At 47.0% G+C, this 15,098-nt stretch overlaps 1 protein-coding gene across 1 annotated transcript in view; it reads left to right on the forward strand.

Annotated features, from left to right (window-relative positions):
- The first annotated feature begins 405 nt into the window (after positions 1-405).
- The window catches only part of ZNF831 (zinc finger protein 831), a 79,773-nt gene continuing 65,080 nt past the window's right edge, over positions 406-15,098 (forward strand). Inside the window, exon 1 of the mRNA XM_031687659.2 lies at positions 406-666. The gene's annotated coding sequence lies outside the window, so the exon portion shown is untranslated. The remainder of the gene's footprint in view (positions 667-15,098) is intronic.

The following is a 15,098-nucleotide window of genomic DNA, read 5'->3' on the forward strand; positions in this document are numbered from 1 at the left end:
CTCAGGAACCCCCAGGTGACACTGGAGGCTCTACAGATGCTCCTCCAACCCCACTCTCAGGAAGAGGCGCACCCAGGCCCTAATTCTTACCAGCCTGCGTGGCACAACCACATCTCTGGTGCGCCGGCTGGGGCTCCTCCGCTTCCAGGCAGCCTGCCCTGTGGACGGGTGTTAGCTCGGCAGTCACAGTGACTGCAGGCCTTGGCTGTGGCTCTGTTTTTTTCTGTCCTTGGTGTCTCTCTCTTCCTGTTTTCTGTGGGCTGCTACTGTGACATTAGTAATGTATAGAAAAGAGTTGACTTCCTATTTCTGAGCCAGCCCAAGTCCCACCTCAGCTTGAGTCTTCTCCAGGTTGCTCAGCACGGTGCTTTTCTCAGCGAGGTGACTCAAAGGCCAAGCCACGGGAGGCCATCCTCTTTTATTTTATTTTCTAAGATGCGGGACAGGCATCTCTGTCCTCGGAGATGCCAGGTGGGGACCAGGGAGGACGTCTGAGCCGCCGTCTCAGCGAAGAAGGTCGGGGGAGGGCCAGGCCAGCTCCTCTCTGCTCTGGGAGACCTGCCCCGTTGTCTTTTCTGGGCTGTGGACATCCCCTCAGTTTCAGGCCAGGTCATTTGTCTTTGAATTGGAGCATCACCGGCTGCAAATACATCACTCTTCATCAAGGTATGTAACATCCTCCTCGAGATAGTCATATAGAAAACACAGCTCTTTTTTCTTTTAAATCCTGTGCTCTTAATGATATGTTTATCTTCAAGCATGCAGTTAAAAAGAAAATGCAGCGTAAAGCTGGGCCTGACCCAGTTTGATAATTCTCCTGTGTGCCTAACACCACTGTTACTTTTGTCAAAATATTTACTGCAAATCATAATGGCTGTCGGAAACCAAGTCCACAATCCACATTCCACTGAACAGAAACCAACCTATAAGGGAATTTGTGGGTTTGGAAGCAGTTCTTTTGTCGATGATGTGGCCCTAATTAAACCAAAGGTGTGGATTGGTGAGAAGCATCATTTCTACTGGCCCAAGAGTTTGAAAAACAAACCGTACAGTCTAATCTAGGTATCAAGGTATCTGATAGAGATGCTATTTATAGCAGTTGTACTGGTCAACCACCCAAGGGTAGCATTTTTCAACAAGATTTATAAGGGATCATGGACCCTGGACCATGTATTTCTACGTATATTTGGCTTCCCAGTTTCCAAAATAGCTAAGAGTTGGAGGGTCTGTCAGATAAGCCGTGGAACCCATGTCCTGAGAGGTACCACGCTTCCCTGTTCCCGTAGCAAATCTCTCTGTGAGACTGAAACTAGAGATGTTATCTGCCAGAAACCGAGGCGGGACAGGATGCAACTTAGAAAGATAGTATCAGCTGACTGGGAAAAGCAGAATAAACGTCAGGGCATGTTTAAAATAATGTGCTTTTTAACCACCCTAATTCTATCGCCCTGGCGAAGGGCAAGCATGCAGGGTCACAGGCCGATATTCATTAGAGCGAGTATTTAGAAATCTGTAGAAATCTCGGGGGCTGTGGGAAGATTTTGAGATGCCAAGGGATGAAGACTTGCTTCCTCAGTTCTACTTTGACCAGGACGTCGGGGGAGGGGGACTCCCATGCAAAAACCCCTAAATAATCACTGCCTTGTTGCTGAAGGGAAATGAGGCCACCAGGAGGGGCCCACGGGTCCCAGCCAGAGACCTTTCTGGTGGTAGAGACCACAGACATGCATGCAGAGAAACAAGATTGTAGAAGGGAGTGGGGGAGGACTGTGTGTGACTGAGAGGCAAAAACCTAGCGGGCGGAGTATTTTCTGTGCCCACAGTATCACATCCACTGGTTGGTTATCCAGCCCTTTGAAAAAGGGGGTGTGAGCCCCACTTTCTAGAAAAGGGAAACACGGCTTGGAGAGGTGAGGACGTGTCCAAAGTCATAGAGTCTGTAGGTGGAGGAGCAAATGTTCAAGGACAGGTCTTGTCTCCGAGGTCCGGGCACTCCATCGCCCTTGGGTGTGGTTCAGTAGAGATGGTCAAGCTGCCCCGAAGGTCGCATTCTGGAATTTCTGCAGAGTCCCTCGTGGGCACCCGTAGGCAGCCTTTCCCCCATTTGCCTTGCAACCGAGAGAGAGGTCTTTGTGGGTCCTGATTGCTTTGCTTGTAGTTGGACCATGATTGTTCTGCACTCGCACAATGATGGAACCTCTCCATGTAACGTGTCCTTTGACTGTAAGGTCGCCTAAGGACCAGTGAGTTGATCCAAAGAAAACCAGGCCAGGGGAAATGATGTGTGTTGAGTCAGCGCTTCTCCAAGGGCAGCCTTGTGGCGCCCAGGCCTAGGGACGTGGTTTTAGGTAAACTCTAGACGCTGCTTTTAACACTGACACACGCTGCGAAGGTTGTTTCAGTTTCAATGCTCTCTCTTTTCATTTATTTATTGACTACTTATTCTTTTTATAAATCAGCCCTTTTTGTTTTGAAATCTTTCTAGATTCGCATGCAGTTATAAGAAATAATACAGAGAGATACCATGTCCCCAGTGGCCCCCCAAGAGGAATATCTTGCAAATCACAAGGGGCAGAGTGATGCAGTCAGGATGCGACCACACCCACTTCCCTCCCGCTCTCCTCCTCTTAACCCCTGGTAACGACTCACCTGTTCTCCAGTTCCATGATTTGTCATTTCCAGAATGTTGTATAAACGAAATTACCGGGTGTGGCCTTCGGGATTGACTGTCTTCACTCAGCATAATTCTCCGGAGGTTCGTCTAGACTGTTCCATGTAACCCTTTGCTCCTTTTAATGGCTGAGTCATACTCTAGGAGACGGATGTACCCATGCTGGTTTCAGTCCTCACCAGTTGAAGGACATCAGGGCTGAGTGGCTTTTGGCTACTGTGAGTAAAACTGCCGTGAACACTCGTGTGCAGGCTCCTGTGTGAACCTAAGTTTTCACTTCTCTGGATAAAGAAAGGCCAGGCGTGTAAATTCTGGGTTGAATGGGAACGGCCTGTTTAACTTTTTTTTTTTTTAAGACACTGCCAGACTTTTTTCCCGAATGGCCTTGCCACCTCACAGCCACACCAGCAACCCCCCTGGCGTTACCACATCCTCGCCTGTGTTTGGTGGTGTCACTGCTTTTCACTTTCATCCTTGGGGGGGGGGTGCAGTGACGCCTCACTGTGGTTTCCATCTGCATTTCTCTGATGGCTAACGGTGCTGAACGTCTTTTCCTGTGCTGTTTTCATCTTTGTGTCTTTGGCGAGATGCCTCTTCGTGTCCTTTGTTCATTTTCTGATTGGATTGTTGTTGAATTTTTTTTTTTTAATGTTTAGTTTTCGTATTCTCGATATGAGTCCTTTGTTAGATGCTGGGCTTGCAAAGATGTTCTTCTGGTCTGTAGCTGGGGTTTTTATCCTCTTCAGAGCAGGAGCTCTCGTGGAGCAAATATTTTAAATTTTGACGAGATCCAGTTTACCCATATCTCCTTGTGTGTCTTGTGCTTTTGGTATCAAGTCTGAGAACTCTTCCCTGTGCCCTGGACTCTGAAGATTTTCTCCTATTTTTTTTTTCTAGAGCTTTATTGTTTTACAGTTTCCACTGAAGCCTGTTTTACTTTTTTTTTTAAAGCTAATTTTACTTTTTTTTTTTTTTTAATGGAGGTACTGGGGATCGAACCCAGGAGCTTGTGAATGCTAACACTGTGCTTTACCACCGAGCTCTGCCCTCCCCTTTTCTGCATTTTGAGGTAACGTTCGCATCAGTAAAGTGTGAGGTTTACTTGAGGCTGGGTTGTTTCTGCCTGTGGATGTCAGTTTTTCCAGCACCGTTTGTTGACAGGGTTACACTCTTTCTACCAAATCGCTTTTGAACCTTTGTTAAAAATCAGTTGGGCTTATTTGTGAGTCTGTTTCTGGTTTTCAAAACATTTCTGTTCAGTTGGGCTGCGCGTCTGCTCCCTGCCCGGGTGGCGCCATCTTGATTGCCGCCGCTCTGCGTGGTAAGTTTCCCAGTCAGGTAGACTGAGTCTCCCCCTTTCATTATCCTTTTTCAAAACGGAGTTATTCTGGTTCCTTTACTTTCCTGTATACATTTTAGAATAATCTTGTCCAGGCCCACAAAGAAAAAAAAATTACTGGGATTTTGATAGGAATTGAATTAAGTCTGTAGATCAATTTAGGAGGAACTGACATCTGTATTACGTTCCGTCTTCCAGGCCATAAAACACAATGTATTTCTCTCTTTCTTCGGATTTCCTTTGCGTCCCTTCAGCGGCGCTCTGTCGTTTTCAGCTTGCAGACCCTGCGTTGTCTGCTTGTTCGTGTTGAGTGGTTATAAATGACACTGTGTTTTAAATTTTGGTTTCCAACTGTTCATTGCTGGTGTGCAGAAGTAGGATTAATTTTTTTATACGTTGATCTTGTATCCTGTGACTTGACTGAATTTATTAGTTCTGGGAAGGTTTTTTATTATTTGTTTGTTTATTTTTTAGATGTCTTAGGAGTCTCTGCGTAGACAGCCATGCCGTGTGCAAACAGGGGCAGTTTTATTTCTTCCCCTCCCGTCTCTGTGATTCTGTTTCCTTTCTTGCTTTGGCAGAACGTCCAGCACTATGTTTCACGTTAAGTAAAAGTGGTGGGTGGCAACCCCATCTCGCTCCTGCCCTTTGGGAGGAAGTCCTTCGTTTCCTGCCATTAAGCATATGGTTGGCTCTAGAAGTTCCGTAGAATCACTTCATCAGGTTGACAGGCTTTCCCTCTATGTCTGTTTTCTGAGGGGTTTTATTGTGGATAGGTGTTGATTTTTGTCAAAAGCTTTTTCTACCGCAGTTGCTACCATCATGTGGTTTTTCTTCTTTACTCTGTGAATGTGGTGAGTTATCTCAGTGTAGCCTTGGAACCCTTGGTCATGGGGTGCAATTCATTTTATATTGCAGACTCTACTTGCTCATATTTTGTGAAGGATTTTGCACCTGTATTCATGAAGGGATATTGCTCTGTAGTGGGTTTGTTTTTTTTTTAAGACTATCTTTGTTTGGCTTTGGTGTCAGGGTAATAGCTAGCTTCGTGAAATTAATGAGGAATCACTCCCTCTCCTTTTGTTTCTTGGAAGAAGTTGTGTCGAATTGGTGTTAATTCTTCTTTAAACATTAGGCAGAGTTTTTCAGTGAAGCCATCAGGACCTGGAAACTGCTTTTTGGGGACTTTTGGGGGGTTTTTTGCCTTTGGGGGAGTTTTAAAATTACAAATTTGGCCTGCTTAATAGTTACAGTGCTATGCAAATTATCTGTTCTGAATTTGGTGAATTGTGATAATTTGTGCTTTTCATGGAATTGGTCCATTTCATTTAAGTTATCAAATGTATGTGGATGGAGTTATTCACAGTATTTCTGTTCTGTCCTTTTGATACCTGCATGGTCTGTAGTGAGATGCCCTGCTTCACGCCTGATGTTGGTCATTTCTGTCTTCCCTCCTTTCCCCGTTCTAAATCTCTAAATCTTTAGAGATTCTTAAGATCCATTTTATTGATATTACTAAGGAATGAGCTTTTTTCTTTCATTGACTTTATTTCATTGACTTTATTTTTCTGTTCTAATTAAATTGACTTCTTCCCTTTTCTTTCTATTTTAAAATTTTTTGGGGGGGAGGAGGAGGTAATCAGGTTCATTCATTCATTCATTCATTCATTTAACGGAAGGACTGGGGATTGAGCCCAGGACCTCCTGCGTGCTGAGCACGCGCTCTACCACTGAGCTACACCCTCCCCCCTTCCTTCCTCCTGTGTACTTTGGGTTTCCTGTGCTTTTCTTTTACTAGATTATTGAGGTAGGAGCTTGGATCATTGGTTTGAAACTCTCCATCTTTTCTAAAATAAGCATTCCATGCTATAAACTCCCCCTCCGCAAGGACTTAGAGTGTCCCACAAATTCCGAGATGTTAAATGCCCATTTTTGTGCGCTCGGTGTGTTTCTTGGCTGCCCGAACACCTCCCCTTTGACCCGCGGGTTATTTTGCCGACTGCTGCCTCGTTTCCAAGTGTTTGAAGATTCTTCCTGTTCTCTCTCTATTATTGATTTCCAGTTTGATTCTGTTACGGTCAGAGAACACTTGTGTGATTTCAGTTCCTTAGATTTGCTCAGGTTTGTCTGAGGGCCTGGGACACAAGCTGTCCTGGTGTAGCGATCTGGGTCCAATCAGAAAGTGGAAGTCTCGTAAGGATGATTAACTCTGTAAAGAGCACCTGGCAGACATAAGAGGACGGTGTGGTGCTTCGAGGAGCAAGAGAAAAGGCAGACTTGGAAGAGGTTCAGACCTCACTGGAGAAGCTAAGGTCTAGCCACCAGACAGCAGAGGAGCTGGCTGCTTTAGCCAGACTGGAGCTTGTCTGGAGTTGCCAGGCCGCGGGGACAAAGCCTGGCAGAACTCATGGGCTGTGCGTGTGGGAGACGGAGTGGCCACCGGCGGGCTGTGTGCGGCTGCAGAAGGAGCTGCACGTCCAAGGGGACCCTCTGGGTCCCAGGCAGACTGCGTGAAGCCTGAGCAGGAGCTCTGGTTTCCACGCGTGGGGGCTGCAGACAGGGAAGCGCCAGGCTGAGGCGGCGGGTCGTACGGGGCGTGTTTCTGGGGTGGTGGCGGGGGAGGCTCCAGGGTACGCCTTCAGAGCCATCCCATTGACCCTCTCCCTGGCTTCTGCTGGAATTTGCAGGAAGTCTCAGCCTCCCGAAGTGTCCCTCCAGCGTCCTCTCTTGGGAAAACTGCACACCGTGCCCACCCTGAAGGTGAAACGCTTACGGGAGCTGCATTGCCTAAACTACAGTGTATGCTGAAGGGTTGCGTTTGGAGCTGAGAGGCAATCAATGCAGCTCATCCCTTGGGCTACTCAGCTTCCACTCGCATCCTTTTATATACATTGGAACGTCCTTAAAGCAACAGAATGACCCCCTGTTTCTGCCCAGCAAGATCCATCTCTCTTTGTTACGAATGAAGATGTTCTCACTCGTATTCACAATGAGAAGCCCCAGTCATTGTATCCATCATGGGTGATTTTATTGACTCCTCAAATCCAGCCCAGGGCTCACGAATATTCTGTTCCCTAGAGACTAGGTTATAAAGTTAAGCTCCAAAAACTTATGTGTAAGTTAAAAATATGAGGAATTCAAGGAAGTAGAGCAGGATTCAGGCATGTAAGTAACTCATTCCTGGACCACGCGGAGGATCACACGCAAAGCCCCCACCCCGGTCGCTGTCTCTGTAGGTGGACGCGAGGTTGAAGTTCAGACCTATGACTTTCTCCCTCAAGTGCCCACTCTGATTTCCGATGCCCGCAGGGCAGAACCTCAGCTGCTCTGGGCTCTTTAACTCTTGGGGTATCTGGTAATCCCTGAAAGGTTTGAGTATTTACTTTCTTCCCAAATCACCATCATACAGGTCCCTTTGGGGAAGGCTCAGAGGAATGCTGACAGAGTGTCTTCGCAGCAATAGTACAAGGTCCTTTTTCAAGGGGATCCGGCCTTTTCTTCAATCAGCTTTTTCCCCCTCCTGGGTCATAGTGTGTACCTGTCCCCTGAATCATGCTGAGACTTGGCTCTGATCAAGGGTCCCCTGGCCAAAGGGGTGGTTATGATGGATTCTGAGAAGAGTGAACATGCCCTTCAAAGCATCTGCCCCAGGTTAGGATACGATGGGGTTTCGAGCTGAGGAAGACTGGTCTTGGATACTGGAGGACAAGCTCCTGCTACTGGTCAGAGGGGCTCAGAATGACTCAGAGGTCAACGCTGTCAGTTTCTCCAGGTCCAATAAGACATCCTTAGGCCAGGTTTCAGGATCTCCTTCTTACCCAGTTAATGCCCTAATTTTCACCTGAGAAACTTGGTGAGACTTTGAATTCAACTGCCATTTAAATGCAGCAACCTGCACCATTAAATTTTGTGTTTGGTTTTCAGCCATGTCAGCCCTGTGGCTACAAGAAATAAGAAACTTTTTTAGGGCTGCCGTGGATGCAGTCTGATTCTCAGACCGTGACTTGACGTGGGAGTTACTGACCTGAGCTTGTGGTTCTCTCTGCAAGCGCTCAAGGGCACTCAAAAAAGATTCCTCTTGCACCACATCCCTTGCCTTCATCGTTACTGCCATGGGGCCAGAGCAGAAGATGTTCGAGTTCCCACGGCACGTCGCCCATCGGCACTTTATCACAATCAACCACAGGTGACAGCTGATTAATTGTGATGCCACGGCCCATCATGGGTTGCAGCATCGTATCTCTCATTGGCAAGGATCTCAGCATCACGCTCAAGTCCAAGGGAGTGACCAAATCAATCCCCAGACCCCCTCTTTAGGGATCTATGTCTTGGGACCACTCTCAGTACCTATTCTGTAGTGTTTGTATCTAATCAGGAGATAGGAATCACATAGTAGGTTACACTGGGGAAGTTTAAGATAAGAATGATGAACTGTAATGAAAGAGTAACTATAAGATATAAGAAATCTCTATGTGGTACCCTAAGATTGAGAGAGAGAGTACCCAAGAAAGGGCACTCTTGGACGGGGTTCAGACTCCAATGGAGAAGTTGTGGTTTAGTCCCGGAAAGAGCAGAGACGTCGGCTGGTTTGGCCAGAATGGAGCTCGTCTGTCATTGCTGAGCCAACAGTAGGCAGGCAACCCTGCGGAGTGCAGGCAGAAAGCCGGCAACGGGCAGCAGGAGTTGTGGGTGCACACTGTCCAGACACCCGCGAGGACAGAGGCCATCAGAACTCACGGGCTGCAGGCAGGGAAGTGGGGCTGGCAGAGGGAGCGGCCGGTCTGTGTGGACCCCCAGCCACAGATGGGCTTGCTTGGGCTGTGCAGGGCTGGAGCTTCGCTGTCAAGAAGGCTGCAGATGCCTTCTCTCCAGCCTGAGGCTCTATGGCTGCGGGGTGATCACGTCTGTGGTTCAGACAGGCTCCATCAGATGTCCTTGTGTCGGTGATGTTGCTCCAGGCAGCGCATCACAGAGTTGCAACTCCTCACAGTTACTGGCGTTGCTTCTTTACCAGGGGAGCGAGCTGTGGAGACTCCTCCTCCCTTACCTTCTCGCTTTTACTATTGTCGCAATGATTTCTTCTCAACACATGAGTGTTTTTGTTTCTACCGTCAAACCTCATTTAGAAAATTCAAAAGGAAACACTGTATTCACCTCTACTTTTGCTCTTTCTACTGTTCTTTATCCTTCCTGAGATTCCAAGCATCCTTTTTCCCCACTCTTTTATTTTATTATTATTATTATTTTTAATTGAAGTACAGTCAGTTAAAATGTGTCAATTTCTGGTGTACAGCATCATGTGTGTGTATATATATATACACACACACACGTATATTCCTTTTCATGTTCTTTTTCATTAAAGGTTATTACAAGATACTGAATATAGTTCTCTGTGCTATAAGAAGAAATTTGTTTTTTTTAATCTATTTTTATTTATAGTGGTTATCACTTGTAAATCTCAAACTCCCAGATTTACCCTTTTCCACCCCTTTTCCCTTGTAGCCGTAAGATTGTTTACTATGTCTGCAAGTCTGCTTCTGTTTTGTGGATGAGTTCATTGTACCTTTTCTTTCTTTTTCTAGATTCCACATATGAGTGGTATCATGTGGTATCTTTCTTTCTCTTTCTAGCTTACTTCACTTAAAATGATGATCTCCAGGTCCATCCATGTTACTGCAAATGACATTATTCTATTCTATTTTTATGGCTGAGTAGTATTTCATTGTGTGTGTGTGTATCTATCTATCTATCTATCTCACGTCTTCCTTATCCAGTCATCTCTCAGTGGACATTTAGGTTGTTTCCATGTCTTGGCTATTGTAAATACTGCTTCTATGACCATTGGGGTGCTTGTATCTTTTCAAATTACAGTTTTTGTCTTTTATGGATATATGCCCAGAAGTGGGATTGCTGGATCATAGGGTAGCTCTATTTGTAGTTTTCTGAGGAACCTCCATACTGTTTTCCATTGTGGTTGCACCAATTTACATTCCTACCGACAGCGTAGGAGGGCTCCCTTCTCTGAGCGTGGCACTTTTGTTCTAACTGATGAGCCAATATTGATACATTATTACTAACTGAAGTCCATAGGGTCACTCAGAGTTGTACGTTCTGTGGGTTTAGACAAATGCATACTGACCTGTACCCGATGCCACAACATTATGTCAGATAGTTTCACTGCCCTAAAAATCTTCTGTGCACCATCTATTCCTCCCTCCTTCCCCCGGGAAACCACTGATCTTTTTACTGTCTTCATGGTTTTGCCTTTTCCAGAATGTCTGGTAGTTGGAATCATACGGTATGTAGCCTTTTCAGATTGGCTTCCTTCACTTAGTAACATGCATTTAAGTTTCCTCCTTGTCTTTTCATGGCTTGATAGCTCATTTCTTTTTAATGCTGAATAATATTCCACTGTCTGGAGGCACCAAGGTTTATTTATTCATCCACCTCCTGAAGGACATCTTGGTTGCTTCGAAGTTTTAGCAATTATGAGTAAAGCTGCATAAACTTCGGTCTGCAGGTTTTTGTAAGAAAATAAGCTTTCGGCTTATGGGGTAATGATATCATTCCCCTCTACCTCCCCCACCTTTTTTTTTTTTTACCTTTTAAAAGTTGTAAAATATACATTAACAAAAAATTGATTATTGTAACTAGTTTTAAGTGTGCAGCTCAGTGGCGCGAAGTACACTCATGTTCTGATGCACTCGGTTTCCTTTTTCAGTGATGGTACTTCAGGTTCCCAGGGATGGGGAGGAAGCAAGGGGCCCCACCTGCAGCGCAGCGGGTGCCGGGCACGCGGGATGGATGGAAGTTTGGGAAACTTGAACTGAAACAACAGTCGCAGCACCCACGTTCTTTCTGGGAAGTTCCATCTGCTGAGCATGTTTAATCCATTTCTCTATAGCCTTCTCTCTCAGGGCCCAAAACACGAATTTTTAAAACCTATTTGTGGCATTCCCACGTTCCCGCTCTCTCTCTCTCTCTCTCTTTTTTTTTTTTTTGCCCAAGACCCCTTGTGGGTTGTTTTGAAGAAAAGGGGCTTTGGAAAGAATTGATTCTTTCCCTCGGGTTCCTCCCACTGCTCTGCTCACCTCCCCGTGGGGCCGCACACTCGCACTGAAGAACAGTTTGTGGGGGGCGTTCAGGACGGGGGTGGGGAGTGGCACACGCGGCAGATGGAGGAAGCGAGGGGTCCGGCGAGCTCTCCGCAGGGTGGACCCTCGGGCTGGTGACAAGAGTGGGGGAGAACTTGGCAATGAGTCTAGCTGAGCAGGTGGTCCTCCCAGAGCCTTCTCCGACGCACCTGCCCTCGCTTTCCCCCTCGGCCCAGCGAGGATGTAGGACGTGCCCCTCCTCGGTTCAGAGGGAGAAGCATCAGCGGCGGTCCTGTGAGGTTCCCTGGGGAGAGTGTCACCTCCCGGAGGAAGGCGTTGTGGGCTTGCTACCTCGCTGGCGGCGATCGACTGCTACTAACAGCGTCAACGCTGCTGTGATCACGGAACATGCTGCAGAGAGAGCAAAATAATAATCGTGGCAGGTGTGTCAGAAATGGAGCGCTCTTTTTCTGGAATTTCTATTTTGAAGCCTGTTCCTCCCACCCCGAGGCAGTCGGTTCTGGGCTGCTTTTCTCTCTCCCCTGAGGATGGGCTGATCTGGGGGGACAGGTGATGCTCAGCCCCCTGCTCCCCAAGCAGGCCGCCTGCTGATTCACCCTCGTGTAGCACACCGTCCTCGGTCTGACCCTTTTTCCCGGTCACTCCTAGCCCCCTCCTGGCTGCCCTGGGGTTCATCCCGGGCTGCACAGTGCTGGGTGTGGAACCCGGGGGGCTTCCTCCGGCCCCCCTGCTTGGACACATGCTGTGGCTGTTGTTGCTCTGTGCTCCCCTGAGGGCCCTGGGAAATGGGTCCTAGATCACCTCTCCACCCGACTCCCTGCTGAAGCCAGAGTCGGAGGGTCTCATCACCTCCCTCCTGACCCTCTTCCCTGCCACCTGCTCCCAGCTGGGGACTGTCATGCCCAAGGGTGGGGAAAACCGGCTCACCCTCTTCAGAGTCTCCTCCGGGTCTGGGCTTTGGGAGTTCAGAAGTCTTTACTCTGTTTCTACCATGGCAACACCCATGGAAGCCCTGCTCATCTATCCCCCTCTGCACTTACCACTTTGCTTCTTTTCTTTTTAAATTCAAGTATAGTTGGTTTACAGTGTTGCGTCAGCTTCGCACTTACCATTTGGGAACGAGTTGCAGGCAGCCTTGCCAGGCGCGAGCCTTTCTGGGACTGCAGAGCCTGCCGGGTGCCTCCCCTTGGCCAGCCGTGCGCGCCCACACCGCCCTGCTCCGTCAGCCCCTGGGTGGATAACGTGTTCTGTATGGTCTCTCGTTCCCCGGCTGAATGAAGTTCCAGCTGCCCTGGGTGTGGACTTGCTGGATGACACACTCTTGATAGCTTCCTTTGCCCCAGCATTCCCACTCCTCCGCAAGGCTTGCCTGAAATCACCTCCCAAACAGAATCCTCGTCATAACCTCCTTTCCTTGGGAACCGCACCTGAGACGGCAGCCCTTCCCAGAGGTGCTGAACGGGACCTGGTGCGCTGACTGATGGGAAAGAGACAAGGGGTAGGAGGAAAGGTGGGGTGGGGAGGATTCGCCCGTTCAAAATATTTTGGCATATCACTGGAAACTCAGATGAGCACTTCCTCTGTGCCTGACGCCACCCTCGGTGTTTTCACACACGTTGCTTCATCTGATCCTCTCAGTAACTCTGCCCAAGCGGCCGGGAGCCGGGTCTCAGGGGCGTCCACCAGCAAGCGGGGGAAGCAGGGCCAGGAAGGCGGTTCACCTGGGAAGCACCTCGAAATGCCTCAGCTAGTAGAAAGCAGGAAGTAGAAAGGCACCTTGAGGAAAGCCTTGTCTTCCATCCTCATCGGTGCCTAGGAATTCTAGAAGCACCGACTAATCTCTAACGAGTTCTGTCCTTAAATCTTTCCTTAAAAAAATGAAAAGATCTCAGATTTTTGGAGGCTGGTGGCACGGTGCTGTGAGATCTGTAATGTGAGGTTTAGGAGGCACAGAGAGCGGGAGAGATAGTCTCGGGATACAAAAGAATAAAGGGCTGGGTGTAGCATTTGCCAGTTTCTGTAGTATAAATACTCCCAGTGCAGCCAACCCCAGGCTATGAACATGACATTCCTGAACGTGTGGCTGGAAAGAGGTGGAGATGTGGAGTGCCACACGGTTACATAGTATCGCTAGCATCCTGATGCAATCCTCGTGAGAAACCTCCAGTGCTGATCAGGTTAAGATGTAATAAAGTAAATGGTGAGCTTTGAATATTTAGTTCCTTTTGTCTGTGGGGGTAAAATTCACATAACATGAAAGTCACCACTTTAACTCTATGATCCAGTGGCATTTAGTGCATTCATAACCTTGTACAACTACAACCTCCATCTAGATCCAGGACATTTTCATCACCCCAGAGGGATTCCTGCACCCAGCTAGGCTGCCACTCCTCTCTCTCTCTCTCTCCCTCCCTCTCTCTCTCTCTCTCTCTCTCTCCGTCCCTGGCAACCACTCTAATCTGTTTTTTGTATCTATGAATTTGCCTATTCTGGGTTTATATATATTAAATATATAAATATATAGAAATGGAATCATACGATGTGGCCTTTTGAGACTGGCGTCTTTCACTTAACATCCTGTTCTAAGCTCTGCCTATGTTGTAGCTGTGTTAGTGCTTCCTTCCTTTTTATGGTCAAATAATACCCCATTGTACAAATAGATTGTATTTTGTTTACCCGCTCATCAGCTGGTGGACGTTTGGGTTGTTTCCACTTTTTAGCTGTTTTGAATTGCGCTGTTACCAACATTTAGGTACAAGTGTTTGGACACCTTTTTCTCAGTTCTTTTGGATCTATTCCTAGAAGTGGAATTTCTGGGTCGTACGATTGTTCTGTTTAACTTTTTGAGGAACTGCTGAAACATTCTCCACGGTGGCTGTATAATGTTCCATTCTCACTGGCAGTGTTTAGGGGTGAAAATTTCTCCACATCCTCACCAACGCTTGTTTGTTTCAGTTTATTATTATTATTATTATTACTACTACTACTACTACAGCCCCATTAGTTGATGTGAAGTCATATTTCACTGTGGTTTTGATTTGGATTTTGAAATGACTAGTGATATGGAACATCCTTACATGTGCTTTTAGCCATTTCTGTATCTTCCTTGCAGAAATGTCTATTCAAGTCCTTTGCTCATTTTTAAATTAAGTTGCTTGCCTTTTTGTTACGGAGTTGAAAGGATTCCTTATATATTCTGGATGGATCACGTATGTGATTTGCAAATATTTTCTCCCATTCTGTGAGTTGTCCTTTTACTTTCTTGATAGTGTCCTTTGATGTACAAAAGTTTTTAATTTTGAAGGAGTCCAATTTATCTTTTTTGCTGAATTGCTTGTGCTTTTGGTGTCATATCTCAGAATTCATTGCCAGATCTAGGGTCATGAAAATTCACTCCTATGTTTCTGTCTAAGAGTTTTGTAGTTTTAGCGCTTACATTTTGGTCTTTGATCAGTTTTGAGTCAGTTTTTGTCTGTGGTGTGAGGTAGGGGGTTCACTTTCCTCCTTTTGCATGTGAATATCCAGTTGTAGGAACTTTGTTTTTAATATGGCTTTATTGACTTGAAAGTTTATATAATTTAACTTTTAATTATGGCCATGTGTAACAACTGGCTTGCAAAATGTCTGAAGATTTAGCAGTCAGCTCTTTTAGCCAGTGTGAGCTGCCACTATTTCTCCCTGAGCAACCTTGCGGCTGAGGCTGGAATTTGGATTTGTTTTTCTTGAGGAGCTAAGCTAGGGAGTGGCTAACGTGTGTTTATGGGGCTCCTGAGGGATGAGTGCCTAGGGAAGCATCCGGAGACCCCCAAAGTGCAGCCGTGGGCCTGTCTGACATTTTCCCATTGCATCGGGCTTTCCTTTCCATGGCTGGAAGAGCTTGCTGGGTCTCTCTTGCTCCCTTGCCTCTCATTTGTCCAGCTCTTCACCCTGGCTGGGAGGGAACCACCTGGATCCCAGCCAGGTCTGGAGGGGC

Source organism: Vicugna pacos, chromosome 19, assembly GCF_048564905.1.
Source record: "Vicugna pacos chromosome 19, VicPac4, whole genome shotgun sequence".
Classification (NCBI taxonomy): domain Eukaryota; kingdom Metazoa; phylum Chordata; class Mammalia; order Artiodactyla; family Camelidae; genus Vicugna; species Vicugna pacos.